Genomic DNA, 13,718 nt, shown 5'->3' with positions numbered 1-13,718 from the left:
GAAGCCTCCAGCAGCTGATGGCGGGGTGCAGGAGCTGCAGCCAGCCTCCAGCTGGTGATGGCGGGGTGGAGGAGCAGCAGCCAGCCTCAGGCAGCCAGCCTCCAGCTGCTGATGGCGGGGTGGAGGAACAGAAGCCTCCAGCAGCTGATGGCGGGGTGCAGGAGCTGCAGGCAGCATCCAGCAGCTCATGGCGGGGTGCAGGAGCTGCAGGCAGCCTCCAGCAGCTGATGGCGGGGTGGAGGAGCTGCAGCCAGCCTCCAGCAGGTCATGGTGGGGTGGAGGAGCAGCAGCCAGCCTCCAGCAGCTGATGGCGGGGTGCAGGAGTTGCAGGCAGCCTCCAGCAGCTGATGGCGGGGTGCAGGAGCTGCAGCCAGCCTCCAGCTGGTGATGGCGGGGTGGAGGAGCAGCAGCCAGGGTCCAGCAGCCAGCCTCCAGCTGCTGATGGCGGGGTGGAGGAACAGAAGCCTCCAGCAGCTGATGGCGGGGTGCAGGAGCTCCAGGCAGCCTCCAGCTGGTGATGGCGGGGTGGAGGAGCAGCAGCCAGCCTCTAGCAGCCAGCCTCCAGCTGCTGATGGCGGGGTGGAGGAACAGAAGCCTCCAGCAGCTGATGGCGGGGTGCAGGAGCAGCAGTCAGCCTCCAGCAGCTGGTGGCGGGGTGGAGGAGCAGAAGCCAGCCTCCAGCAGCTGATGGCGGGGTGGAGGAGCTGCAGCCAGCCTCCAGCAGCTGATGGCGGGGTGCAGGAGCTGCAGGCAGCCTCCAGCTGGAGATGGCGGGGTGGAGGAGCAGCAGCCAGGGTCCAGCAGCCAGCCTGCAGCTGCTGATGGCGGGGTGGAGGAACAGAAGCCTCCAGCAGCTGATGGCGGGGTGCAGGAGCTCCAGGCAGCCTCCAGCAGCTGATGGCGGGGTGCAGGAGCTGCAGGCAGCCTCCAGCAGATGATGGCGGGGTGCTGGAGCTGCAGCCAGCCTCCAGCTGGTGATGGCGGGGTGGAGGAGAAGCAGCCGGCCTCCAGCAGCCAGCCTCCAGCTGCTGATGGCGGGGTGGAGGAACAGAAGCCTCCAGCAGCTGATGGCGGGGTGCAGGAGCAGCAGCCAGCCTCCAGCAGCTGGTGGCGGGGTGGAGGAGCTGCAGCCAGCCTCCAGCAGCTGATGGCGGGTTGCAGGAGCTGCAGCCAGCCTCCAGCAGCTGATGGCGGGGTGCAGGAGCAGCAGCCAGCCTCCAGCAGCTGATGGCGGGGTGCAGGAGCTCCAGGCAGCCTCCAGCAGCTGATGGTGGGTTGCAGGAGCTGCAGCAAGCCTCCAGCTGGTGATGGCGGGGTGGAGGAGCAGCAGCCAGCCTCCAGCTGCTGATGGCGGGGTGGAGGAACAGAAGCCTCCAGCAGCTGATGGCGGGGTGCAGGAGCTCCAGGCAGCCTCCAGCTGGTGATGGCGGGTTGGAGGAGCAGCAGCCAGCCTCCAGCTGGTGATGGCGGGGTGGAGGAGCAGCAGCCAGCCTCCAGCTGCTGATGGCGGGGTGGAGGAACAGAAGCCTCCAGCAGCTGATGGCGGGGTGCAGGAGCAGCAGCCAGCCTCCAGCAGCTGGTGGCGGGGTGGAGGAGCAGAAGCCAGCCTCCAGCAGCTGATGGCGGGGTGGAGGAGCTGCAGCCAGCATCCAGCAGCTGATGGCGGGGTGCAGGAGCTGCAGGCAGCCTCCAGCAGCTGATGGCGGGGTGCAGGAGCTGCAGGCAGCCTCCAGCAGCTGATGGCGGGGTGGAGGAGCTGCAGCCAGCCTCCAGCAGGTCATGGTGGGGTGGAGGAGCAGCAGCCAGCCTCCAGCAGCTGATGGCGGGGTGCAGGAGCTGCAGGCAGCCTCCAGCAGCTGATGGCGGGGTGCAGGAGCTGCAGCCAGCCTCCAGCAGCTGATGGCGGGGTGCTGGAGCTGCAGCCAGCCTCCAGCTGGTGATGGCGGGGTGGAGGAGCAGCAGCCGGCCTCCAGCAGCCAGCCTCCAGCTGCTGATGGCGGGGTGGAGGAACAGAAGCCTCCAGCAGCTGATGGCGGGGTGCAGGAGCAGCAGCCAGCCTCCAGCAGCTGGTGGCGGGGTGGAGGAGCAGAAGCCAGCCTCCAGCAGCTGATGGCGGGGTGGAGGAGCTGCAGCCAGCCTCCAGCAGCTGATGGCGGGGTGCAGGAGCTGCAGCCAGCCTCCAGCAGGTCATGGTGGGGTGGAGGAGCAGCAGCCAGCCTCCAGCAGCTGATGGCGGGGTGCAGGAGCAGCAGCCAGCCTCCAGCAGCTGATGGCGGGGTGCAGGAGCTCCAGGCAGCCTCCAGCAGCTGATGGCGGGGTGCAGGAGCTGCAGCCAGCCTCCAGCTGGTGATGGCGGGGTAAAGGAGCAGCAGCCAGCCTCCAGCAGCCAGCCTCCAGCTGCTGATGGCGGGGTGGAGGAACAGAAACCTCCAGCAGCTGATGGCAGGGTGCAGGAGCTGCAGGCAGCCTCCAGCAGCTGATGGCGGGGTGCAGGAGCTGCAGGCAGCCTCCAGCAGCTGATGGCGGGGTGGAGGAGGTGCAGCCAGCCTCCAGCAGGTCATGGTGGGGTGGAGGAGCAGCAGCCAGCCTCCAGCAGCTGATGGCGGGGTGCAGGAGCAGCAGCCAGCCTCCAGCAGCTGATGGCGGGGTGCAGGAGCTGCAGGCAGCCTCCAGCAGCTGATGGCGGGGTGCAGGAGCTACAGCCAGCCTCCAGCTGGTGATGGCGGGCTGGAGGAGCAGCAGCCTGCCTCCAGCAGCCAGCCTCCAGCTGCTGATGGCGGGGTGGAGGAGCAGAAGCCTCCAGCAGCTGATGGCGGGGTGCAGGAGCTCCAGGCAGCCTGCAACAGCTGATGGCGGGGTGCAGGAGCTGCAGCCAGCCTCCAGCTGGTGATGGCGGGGTGGAGGAGCAGCAGCCAGCCTCCAGCAGCCAGCCTCCAGCTGCTGATGGCGGGGTGGAGGAACAGAAGCCTCCAGCAGCTGATGGCGGGGTGCAGGAGCTGCAGCCAGCCTCCAGCTGGTGATGGCGGGGTGGAGGAGCAGCAGCCAGCCTCAGGCAGCCAGCCTCCAGCTGCTGATGGCGGGGTGGAGGAACAGAAGCCTCCAGCAGCTGATGGCGGGGTGCAGGAGCTGCAGGCAGCATCCAGCAGCTCATGGCGGGGTGCAGGAGCTGCAGGCAGCCTCCAGCAGCTGATGGCGGGGTGGAGGAGCTGCAGCCAGCCTCCAGCAGGTCATGGTGGGGTGGAGGAGCAGCAGCCAGCCTCCAGCAGCTGATGGCGGGGTGCAGGAGTTGCAGGCAGCCTCCAGCAGCTGATGGCGGGGTGCAGGAGCTGCAGCCAGCCTCCAGCTGGTGATGGCGGGGTGGAGGAGCAGCAGCCAGGGTCCAGCAGCCAGCCTCCAGCTGCTGATGGCGGGGTGGAGGAACAGAAGCCTCCAGCAGCTGATGGCGGGGTGCAGGAGCTCCAGGCAGCCTCCAGCTGGTGATGGCGGGGTGGAGGAGCAGCAGCCAGCCTCTAGCAGCCAGCCTCCAGCTGCTGATGGCGGGGTGGAGGAACAGAAGCCTCCAGCAGCTGATGGCGGGGTGCAGGAGCAGCAGTCAGCCTCCAGCAGCTGGTGGCGGGGTGGAGGAGCAGAAGCCAGCCTCCAGCAGCTGATGGCGGGGTGGAGGAGCTGCAGCCAGCCTCCAGCAGCTGATGGCGGGGTGCAGGAGCTGCAGGCAGCCTCCAGCTGGAGATGGCGGGGTGGAGGAGCAGCAGCCAGGGTCCAGCAGCCAGCCTGCAGCTGCTGATGGCGGGGTGGAGGAACAGAAGCCTCCAGCAGCTGATGGCGGGGTGCAGGAGCTCCAGGCAGCCTCCAGCAGCTGATGGCGGGGTGCAGGAGCTGCAGGCAGCCTCCAGCAGATGATGGCGGGGTGCTGGAGCTGCAGCCAGCCTCCAGCTGGTGATGGCGGGGTGGAGGAGAAGCAGCCGGCCTCCAGCAGCCAGCCTCCAGCTGCTGATGGCGGGGTGGAGGAACAGAAGCCTCCAGCAGCTGATGGCGGGGTGCAGGAGCAGCAGCCAGCCTCCAGCAGCTGGTGGCGGGGTGGAGGAGCAGAAGCCAGCCTCCAGCAGCTGATGGCGGGGTGGAGGAGCTGCAGCCAGCCTCCAGCAGCTGATGGCGGGTTGCAGGAGCTGCAGCCAGCCTCCAGCAGCTGATGGCGGGGTGCAGGAGCAGCAGCCAGCCTCCAGCAGCTGATGGCGGGGTGCAGGAGCTCCAGGCAGCCTCCAGCAGCTGATGGCGGGGTGCAGGAGCTCCAGGCAGCCTCCAGCAGCTGATGGCGGGGTGCAGGAGCTGCAGCCAGCCTCCAGCTGGTGATGGCGGGGTAAAGGAGCAGCAGCCAGCCTCCAGCAGCCAGCCTCCAGCTGCTGATGGCGGGGTGGAGGAACAGAAGCCTCCAGCAGCTGATGGCGGGGTGCAGGAGCTGCAGGCAGCCTCCAGCAGCTGATGGCGGGGTGCAGGAGCTGCAGGCAGCCTCCAGCAGCTGATGGCGGGGTGGAGGAGGTGCAGCCAGCCTCCAGCAGGTCATGGTGGGGTGGAGGAGCAGCAGCCAGCCTCCAGCAGCTGATGGCGGGATGCAGGAGCAGCAGCCAGCCTCCAGCAGCTGATGGCGGGGTGCAGGAGCTGCAGGCAGCCTCCAGCAGCTGATGGCGGGGTGCAGGAGCTGCAGCCAGCCTCCAGCTGGTGATGGCGGGGTGGAGGAGCAGCAGCCTGCCTCCAGCAGCCAGCCTCCAGCTGCTGATGGCGGGGTGGAGGAGCAGAAGCCTCCAGCAGCTGATGGCGGGGTGCAGGAGATCCAGGCAGCCTGCAGCAGCTGATGGCGGGGTGCAGGAGCTGCAGCCAGCCTCCAGCTGGTGATGGCGGGGTGGAGGAGCAGCAGCCAGCCTCCAGCAGCTGATGGCGGGGTGCAGGAGCTGCAGCCAGCCTCCAGCTGGTGATGGCGGGGTGGAGGAGCAGCAGCCAGCCTCCAGCAGCCAGCCTCCAGCTACTGATGGCGGGGTGGAGGAACAGAAGCCTCCAGCAGCTGATGGCGGGGTGCAGGAGCAGCAGCCAGCCTCCAGCAGCTGATGGCGGGGTGGAGGAGCTGCAGCCAGCCTCCAGCAGCTTATGGCGGGGTGCAGGAGCTGCAGGCAGCATCCAGCAGCTCATGGCGGGGTGCAGGAGCTGCAGGCAGCCTCCAGCAGCTGATGGCGGGGTGGAGGAGCTGCAGCCAGCCTCCAGCAGGTCATGGTGGGGTGGAGGAGCAGCAGCCAGCCTCCAGCAGCTGATGGCGGGGTGCAGGAGTTGCAGGCAGCCTCCAGCAGCTGATGGCGGGGTGCAGGAGCTGCAGCCAGCCTCCAGCTGCTGATGGCGGGGTGGAGGAACAGAAGCCTCCAGCAGCTGATGGCGGGGTGCAGGAGCTCCAGGCAGCCTCCAGCAGCTGATGGCGGGGTGCAGGAGCTGCAGCCAGCCTCCAGCTGGTGACGGCGGGGTGGAGGAGCAGCAGCCAGCCTCTAGCAGCCAGCCTCCAGCTGCTGATGGCGGGGTGGAGGAACAGAAGCCTCCAGCAGCTGTTGGCGGGGTGCAGGAGCAGCAGCCAGCCTCCAGCAGCTGGTGGCGGGGTGGAGGAGCAGAAGCCAGCCTCCAGCAGCTGATGGCGGGGTGGAGGAGCTGCAGCCAGCCTCCAGCAGCTGATGGCGGGGTGCAGGAGCTGCAGGCAGCCTCCAGCAGCTGATGGCGGGGTGCAGGAGCTGCAGCCAGCCTCCAGCTGGTGACGGCGGGGTGGAGGAGCAGCAGCCAGCCTCTAGCAGCCAGCCTCCAGCTGCTGATGGCGGGGTGGAGGAACAGAAGCCTCCAGCAGCTGTTGGCGGGGTGCAGGAGCAGCAGCCAGCCTCCAGCAGCTGGTGGCGGGGTGGAGGAGCAGAAGCCAGCCTCCAGCAGCTGATGGCGGGGTGGAGGAGCTGCAGCCAGCCTCCAGCAGCTGATGGCGGGGTGCAGGAGCTGCAGGCAGCCTCCAGCAGCTGATGGCGGGGTGCAGGAGCTGCAGGCAGCCTCCAGCAGCTGATTGCGGGGTGGAGGAGCTGCAGCCAGCCTCCAGCAGGTCATGTTGGGGTGGAGGAGCAGCAGCCAGCCTCCAGCAGCTGATGGCGGGGTGCAGGAGCAGCAGCCAGCCTCCAGCAGCTGATGGCGGGGTGCAGGAGCTGCAGCCAGCCTCCAGCTGGTGATGGCGGGGTGGAGGAGCAGCAGCCAGCCTCCAGCAGCCAGCCTCCAGCTGCTGATGGCGGGGTGGAGGAACAGAAGCCTCCAGCAGCTGATGGCGGGGTGCAGGAGCAGCAGCCAGCCTCCAGCAGCTGGTGGCGGGGCGGAGGAGCTGCAGCCAGCCTCCAGCAGCTGATGGCGGGGTGGAGGAGCTGCAGCCAGCCTCCAGCAGCTGATGGCGGTGTGCAGGAGCTGCAGCCAGCCTCCAGCTGCTCATGGCGGGGTGGAGGAACAGAAGCCTCCAGCAGCTGATGGCGGGGTGCAGGAGCAGCAGCCAGCCTCCAGCAGCTGGTGGCGGGGTGGAGGAGCAGAAGCCAGCCTCCAGCAGCTGATGGCGGGATGGAGGAGCTGCAGCCAGCCTCCAGCAGCTGATGGCGGGGTGGAGGAGCTGCAGCCAGCCTCCAGCAGGTCATGGTGGGGCGGAGGAGCAGCAGCCAGCCTCCAGCAGCTGATGGCGGGGGGCAGGAGCAGCAGGCAGCCTCCAGCAGCTGATGGCGGGGTGGAGGAACAGAAGCCTCCAGCAGCTGATGGCGGGGTGCAGGAGCAGCAGCCAGCCTCCAGCAGCTGGTGGCGGGGTGGAGGAGCAGAAGCCAGCCTCCAGCAGCTGATGGCGGGTTGCAGGAGCTGCAGCCAGCCTCCAGCAGCTGATGGCGGGGTGGAGGAGCTGCAGCCAGCCTCCAGCAGGTCATGGTGGGGCGGAGGAGCAGCAGCCAGCCTCCAGCAGCTGATGGCGGGGGGCAGGAGCAGCAGGCAGCCTCCAGCAGCTGATGGCGGGGTGGAGGAACAGAAGCCTCCAGCAGCTGATGGCGGGGTGCAGGAGCAGCAGCCAGCCTCCAGCAGCTGGTGGCGGGGTGGAGGAGCTGCAGCCAGCCTCCAGCAGCTGATGGCGGGTTGCAGGAGCTGCAGCCAGCCTCCAGCAGCTGATGGCGGGGTGCAGGAGCAGCAGCCAGCCTCCAGCAGCTGATGGCGGGGTGCAGGAGCTCCAGGCAGCCTCCAGCAGCTGATGGCGGGGTGCAGGAGCTGCAGCCAGCCTCCAGCTGGTGATGGCGGGGTAAAGGAGCAGCAGCCAGCCTCCAGCAGCCAGCCTCCAGCTGCTGATGGCGGGGTGGAGGAACAGAAGCCTCCAGCAGCTGATGGCGGGGTGCAGGAGCTGCAGGCAGCCTCCAGCAGCTGATGGCGGGGTGCAGGAGCTGCAGGCAGCCTCCAGCAGCTGATGGCGGGGTGCAGGAGCTGCAGGCAGCCTCCAGCAGCTGATGGCGGGGTGCAGGAGCTGCAGCCAGCCTCCAGCAGGTCATGGTGGGGTGGAGGAGCAGCAGCCAGCCTCCAGCAGCTGATGGCGGGGTGCAGGAGCTGCAGGCAGCCTCCAGCAGCTGATGGCGGGGTGCAGGAGCTGCAGCCAGCCTCCAGCTGGTGATGGCGGGGTGGAGGAGCAGCAGCCTGCCTCCAGCAGCCAGCCTCCAGCTGCTGATGGCGGGGTGGAGGAGCAGAAGCCTCCAGCAGCTGATGGCGGGGTGCAGGAGCTCCAGGCAGCCTGCAGAAGCTGATGGCGGGGTGCAGGAGCTGCAGCCAGCCTCCAGCTGGTGATGGCGGGGTGGAGGAGCAGCAGCCAGCCTCCAGCAGCCAGCCTCCAGCTACTGATGGCGGGGTGGAGGAACAGAAGCCTCCAGCAGCTGATGGCGGGGTGCAGGAGCAGCAGCCAGCCTCCAGCAGCTGATGGCGGGGTGGAGGAGCTGCAGCCAGCCTCCAGGCGCTGATGGCGGGGTGCAGGAGCTGCAGGCAGCATCCAGCAGCTCATGGCGGGGTGCAGGAGCTGCAGGCAGCCTCCAGCAGCTGATGGCGGGGTGGAGGAGCTGCAGCCAGCCTCCAGCAGGTCATGGTGGGGTGGAGGAGCAGCAGCCAGCCTCCAGCAGCTGATGGCGGGGTGCAGGAGTTGCAGGCAGCCTCCAGCAGCTGATGGCGGGGTGCAGGAGCTGCAGCCAGCCTCCAGCTGGTGATGGCGGGGTGGAGGAGCAGCAGCCAGGGTCCAGCAGCCAGCCTCCAGCTGCTGATGGCGGGGTGGAGGAACAGAAGCCTCCAGCAGCTGATGGCGGGGTGCAGGAGCTCCAGGCAGCCTCCAGCAGCTGATGGCGGGGTGCAGGAGCTGCAGCCAGTCTCCAGCTGGTGACGGCGGGGTGGAGGAGCAGCAGCCAGCCTCTAGCAGCCAGCCTCCAGCTGCTGATGGCGGGGTGGAGGAACAGAAGCCTCCAGCAGCTGATGGCGGGGTGCAGGAGCAGCAGCCAGCCTCCAGCAGCTGGTGGCGGGCTGGAGGAGCAGAAGCCAGCCTCCAGCAGCTGATGGCGGGGTGGAGGAGCAGCAGCCAGCCTCCAGCAGCTGATGGCGGGGTGCAGGAGCTGCAGGCAGCCTCCAGCAGCTGATGGCGGGGTGCAGGAGCTGCAGGCAGCCTCCAGCAGCTGATGGCGGGGTGGAGGAACTGCAGCCAGCCTCCAGCAGGTCATGTTGGGGTGGAGGAGCAGCAGCCAGCCTCCAGCAGCTGATGGCGGGGTGCAGGAGCAGCAGCCAGCCTCCAGCAGCTGATGGCGGGGTGCAGGAGCTGCAGGCAGCCTCCAGCAGCTGATGGCGGGGTGCAGGAGCTGCAGCCAGCCTCCAGCTGGTGATGGCGGGGTGGAGGAGCAGCAGCCAGCCTCCAGCAGCCAGCCTCCAGCTGCTGATGGCGGGGTGGAGGAACAGAAGCCTCCAGCAGCTGATGGCGGGGTGCAGGAGCAGCAGCCAGCCTCCAGCAGCTGGTGGCGGGGTGGAGGAGCTGCAGCCAGCCTCCAGCAGCTGATGGCGGGGTGGAGGAGCTGCAGCCAGCCTCCAGCAGCTGATGGCGGGGTGCAGGAGCTGCAGCCAGCCTCCAGCTGCTGATGGCGGGGTGGAGGAACAGAAGCCTCCAGCAGCTGATGGCAGGTTGGAGGAGCAGAAGCCAGCCTCCAGCAGCTGGTGGCGGGGTGGAAGAGCAGAAGCCAGCCTCCAGCAGCTGATGGCGGGATGGAGGAGCTGCAGCCAGCCTCCAGCAGCTGATGGCGGGGTGCAGGAGCTGCAGGCAGCCTCCAGCAGCTGATGGCGGGGTGGAGGAGCTGAAGCCAGCCTCCAGCAGGTCATGGTGGGGCGGAGGAGCAGCAGCCAGCCTCCAGCAGCTGATGGCGGGGGGCAGGAGCAGCAGGCAGCCTCCAGCAGCTGATGGCGGGGTGCAGGAGCTGCAGCCAGCCTCCAGCTGGTGATGGCGGGGTGGAGGAGCAGCAGCCAGCCTCCAGCTGCTGATGGCGGGGTGGAGGAACAGAAGCCTCCAGCAGCTGATGGCGGGGTTCAGGAGCTGCAGCCAGCCTCCAGCTGGTGATGGCGGGGTGGAGGAGCAGCAGCCAGCCTCCAGCAGCCAGCCTCCAGCTGCTGATGGCGGGGTGGAGGAACAGAAGCCTCCAGCAGCTGATGACGGGGTGCAGGAGCAGCAGCCAGCCTCCAGCAGCTGGTGGCGGGGTGGAGGAGCAGAAGCCAGCCTCCAGAAGCTGATGGCAGGGTGGAGGAGCTGCAGCCAGCCTCCAGCAGCTGATGGCGGGGTGCAGGAGCTGCAGGCAGCCTCCAGCAGCTGATGGCGGGGTGCAGGAGCTTCAGGCAGCCTCCAGCAGCTAATGGCGGGGAGGAGGAGGTGCAGCCAGCGTCCAGCAGTTCATGGTGGGGTGGAGGAGAAGCAGCCAGCATCCAGCAGCTGATGGCGGGGTGCAGGAGCTGCAGCCAGCCTCCAGCTGGTGATGGCGGGGTGGAGGAGCAGCAGCCTGCCTCCAGCAGCCAGCCTCCAGCTGCTGATGGCGGGGTGGAGGAGCTGCAGCCAGCCTCCAGCAGCTGATGGCGGGGTGGAGGAGCTGCAGCCAGCCTCCAGCAGCTGATGGCGGGGTGCAGGAGCAGCAGCCAGCCTCCAGCAGCTGATGGCGGGGTGCAGGAGCTCCAGGCAGCCTGCAGCAGCTGATGGCGGGGTGCAGGAGCTGCAGCCAGCCTCCAGCTGGTGATGGCGGGGTGGAGGAGCAGCAGCCAGCCTCCAGCTGGTGATGGCGGGGTGGAGGAGCAGCAGCCAGCCTCTAGCAGCCAGCCTCCAGCTGCTGATGGCGGGGTGGAGGAACAGAAGCCTCCAGCAGCTGATGGCGGGGTGCAGGAGCTGCAGCCAGCCTCCAGCAGCTGGTGGCGGGGTGGAGGAGCTGCAGCCAGCCTCCAGCAGCTGATGGCGGGGTGCAGGAGCTGCAGGCAGCATCCAGCAGCTCATGGCGGGGTGCAGGAGCTGCAGGCAGCCTCCAGCAGCTGATGGCGGGGTGGAGGAGCTGCAGCCAGCCTCCAGCAGGTCATGGTGGGGTGGAGGAGCAGCAGCCAGCCTCCAGCAGCTGATGGCGGGGTGCAGGAGCAGCAGCCAGCCTCCAGCAGCTGATGGCGGGTTGCAGGAGTTGCAGGCAGCCTCCAGCAGCTGATGGCGGGGTGCAGGAGCTGCAGCCAGCCTCCAGCTGGTGATGGCGGGGTGGAGGAGCAGCAGCCAGGGTCCAGCAGCCAGCCTCCAGCTGCTGATGGCGGGGTGGAGGAACAGAAGCCTCCAGCAGCTGATGGCGGGGTGCAGGAGCTGCAGCCAGCCTCCAGCTGGTGATGGCGGGGTGGAGGAGCAGCAGCCAGCCTCTAGCAGCAAGCCTCCAGCTGCTGATGGCGGGGTGGAGGAAGAGAAGCCTCCAGCAGCTGATGGCGGGGTGGAGGAGCAGCAGCCAGCCTCCAGCAGCTGGTGGCGGGGTGGAGGAGCAGAAGCCAGCCTCCAGCAGCTGATGGCGGGGTGGAGGAGCTGCAGCCAGCCTCCAGCAGCTGATGGCGGGGTGGAGGAGCTGCAGCCAGCCTCCAGCAGGTCATGGTGGGGTGGAGGAGCAGCAGCCAGCCTCCAGCAGCTGATGGCGGGGTGCAGGAGCAGCAGCCAGCCTCCAGCAGCTGATGGCGGGTTGCAGGAGTTGCAGGCAGCCTCCAGCAGCTGATGGCGGGGTGCAGGAGCTGCAGCCAGCCTCCAGCTGGTGATGGCGGGGTGGAGGAGCAGCAGCCAGGGTCCAGCAGCCAGCCTCCAGCTGCTGATGGCGGGGTGGAGGAACAGAAGCCTCCAGCAGCTGATGGCGGGGTGCAGGAGCTCCAGGCAGCCTCCAGCAGCTGATGGCGGGGTGCAGGAGCTGCAGCCAGCCTCCAGCTGGTGATGGCGGGGTGGAGGAGCAGCAGCCAGCCTCTAGCAGCCAGCCTCCAGCTGCTGATGGCGGGGTGGAGGAACAGAAGCCTCCAGCAGCTGATGGCGGGGTGCAGGAGCTGCAGCCAGCCTCCAGCTGGTGATGGCGGGGTGGAGGAGCAGCAGCCAGCCTCTAGCAGCCAGCCTCCAGCTGCTGATGGCGGGGTGGAGGAACAGAAGCCTCCAGCAGCTGATGGCGGGGTGCAGGAGCAGCAGCCAGCCTCCAGCAGCTGGTGGCGGGGTGGAGGAGCAGAAGCCAGCCTCCAGCAGCTGATGGCGGGGTGGAGGAGCTGCAGCCAGCCTCCAGCAGCTGATGGCGGGGTGCAGGAGCTGCAGGCAGCCTCCAGCAGCTGATGGCGGGGTGCAGGAGCTGCAGGCAGCCTCCAGCAGCTGATGGCGGGGTGGAGGAGCTGCAGCCAGCCTCCAGCAGGTCATGGTGGGGTGGAGGTGCAGCAGCCAGCCTCCAGCAGCTGATGGCGGGGTGCAGGAGCAGCAGCCAGCCTCCAGCAGCTGATGGCGGGGTGCAGGAGCAGCAGGCAGCCTCCAGCAGCTGATGGCGGGGTGCAGGAGCTGCAGCCAGCCTCCAGCTGGTGATGGCGGGGTGGAGGAGCAGCAGCCAGCCTCCAGCAGCACGCCTCCAGCTGCTGATGGCGGGGTGGAGGAACAGAAGCCTCCAGCAGCTGATGGCGGGGTGCAGGAGCAGCAGCCAGCCTCCAGCAGCTGGTGGCGGGGTGGAGGAGCAGAAACCAGCCTCCAGCAGCTGATGGCGGGGTGGAGGAGCTGCAGCCAGCCTCCAGCAGCTGATGGCGGGGTGCAGGAGCTGCAGCCAGCCTCCAGCTGGTGATGGCGGGGTGGAGGAGCAGAAGCCTCCAGCAGCTGATGGCGGGGTGCAGGAGCAGCAGCCAGCCTCCAGCAGCTGGTGGCGGGGTGGAGGAGCAGAAGCCAGCCTCCAGCAGCTGATGGCGGGGTGGAGGAGCTGCAGCCAGCCTCCAGCAGCTGATGGCGGGGTGCAGGAGCTGCAGGCAGCCTCCAGCAGCTGATGGCGGGGTGCAGGAGCTGCAGGCAGCCTCCAGCAGCTGATGGTGGGGTGGAGGAGCTGCAGCCAGCCTCCAGCAGGTCATGGTGGGGCGGAGGAGCAGCAGCCAGCCTCCAGCAGCTGATGGCGGGGTGCAGGAGCAGCAGGCAGCCTCCAGCAGCTGATGGCGGGGTGCAGGAGCTGCAGCCAGCCTCCAGCTGGTGATGGCGGGGTGGAGGAGCAGCAGCCAGCCTCCAGCTGCTGATGGCGGGGTGGAGGAACAGAAGCCTCCAGAAGCTGATGGCGGGGTTCAGGAGCTGCAGCCAGCCTCCAGCTGGTGATGGCGGGGTGGAGGAGCAGCAGCCAGCCTCCAGCAGCCAGCCTCCACTTGCTGATGGCGGGGTGGAGGAGCTGCAGCCAGCCTCCAGCAGCTGATGGCGGGGTGCAGGAGCTGCAGACAGCCTCCAGCAGCTGATGGCGGGGTGCAGGAGCTTCAGGCAGCCTCCAGCAGCTGATGGTGGGGTGGAGGAGGTGCAGCCAGCCTCCAGCAGGTCATGGTGGGGTGGAGGAGAAGCAGCCAGCCTCCAGCAGCTGATGGCGGGGTGCAGGAGCAGCAGCCAGCCTCCAGCAGCTGATGGCGGGGTGCAGGAGCTGCAGGCAGCCTCCAGCAGCTGATGGCGGGGTGCAGGAGCTGCAGCCAGCCTCCAGCTGGTGATGGCGGGGTGGAGGAGCAGCAGCCAGCCTCCAGCTGTGATGGCGGGGTGGAGGAACAGAAGCCTCCAGCAGCTGATGGCGGGGTGCAGGAGCTGCAGCCAGCCTCCAGCAGCTGATGTCGGGGTGCAGGATTTGCAGCCAGCCTCCAGCTGGTGATGGCGGGGTGGAGGAGCAGCAGCCAGCCTCCAGCAGCCAGCCTCCAGCTGCTGATGGCGGGGTGGAGGAACAGAAGCCTCCAGCAGCTGATGGCGGGGTGCAGGAGCAGCAGCCAGCCTCCAGCAGCTGGTGGCGGGGTGGAGGAGCAGAAGCCAGCCTCCAGCAGCTGATGGCGGGGTGGAGGAGCTGCAGCCAGCCTCCAGCAGCTGATGGCGGGGTGCAGGAGCTGCAGGCAGCCTCCAGCAGCTGATGGCGGGGTGCAGGAGCTGCAGGCAGCCTCCAGCAGCTGATGGCGGG

This window comes from Nothobranchius furzeri, unplaced genomic scaffold (assembly GCF_043380555.1).
Source record: "Nothobranchius furzeri strain GRZ-AD unplaced genomic scaffold, NfurGRZ-RIMD1 Scf022, whole genome shotgun sequence".
Lineage (NCBI taxonomy): Eukaryota > Metazoa > Chordata > Actinopteri > Cyprinodontiformes > Nothobranchiidae > Nothobranchius > Nothobranchius furzeri.
The sequence above is the reverse complement of the archived record's forward strand: the minus strand, read 5'-3'. Positions refer to the sequence as shown.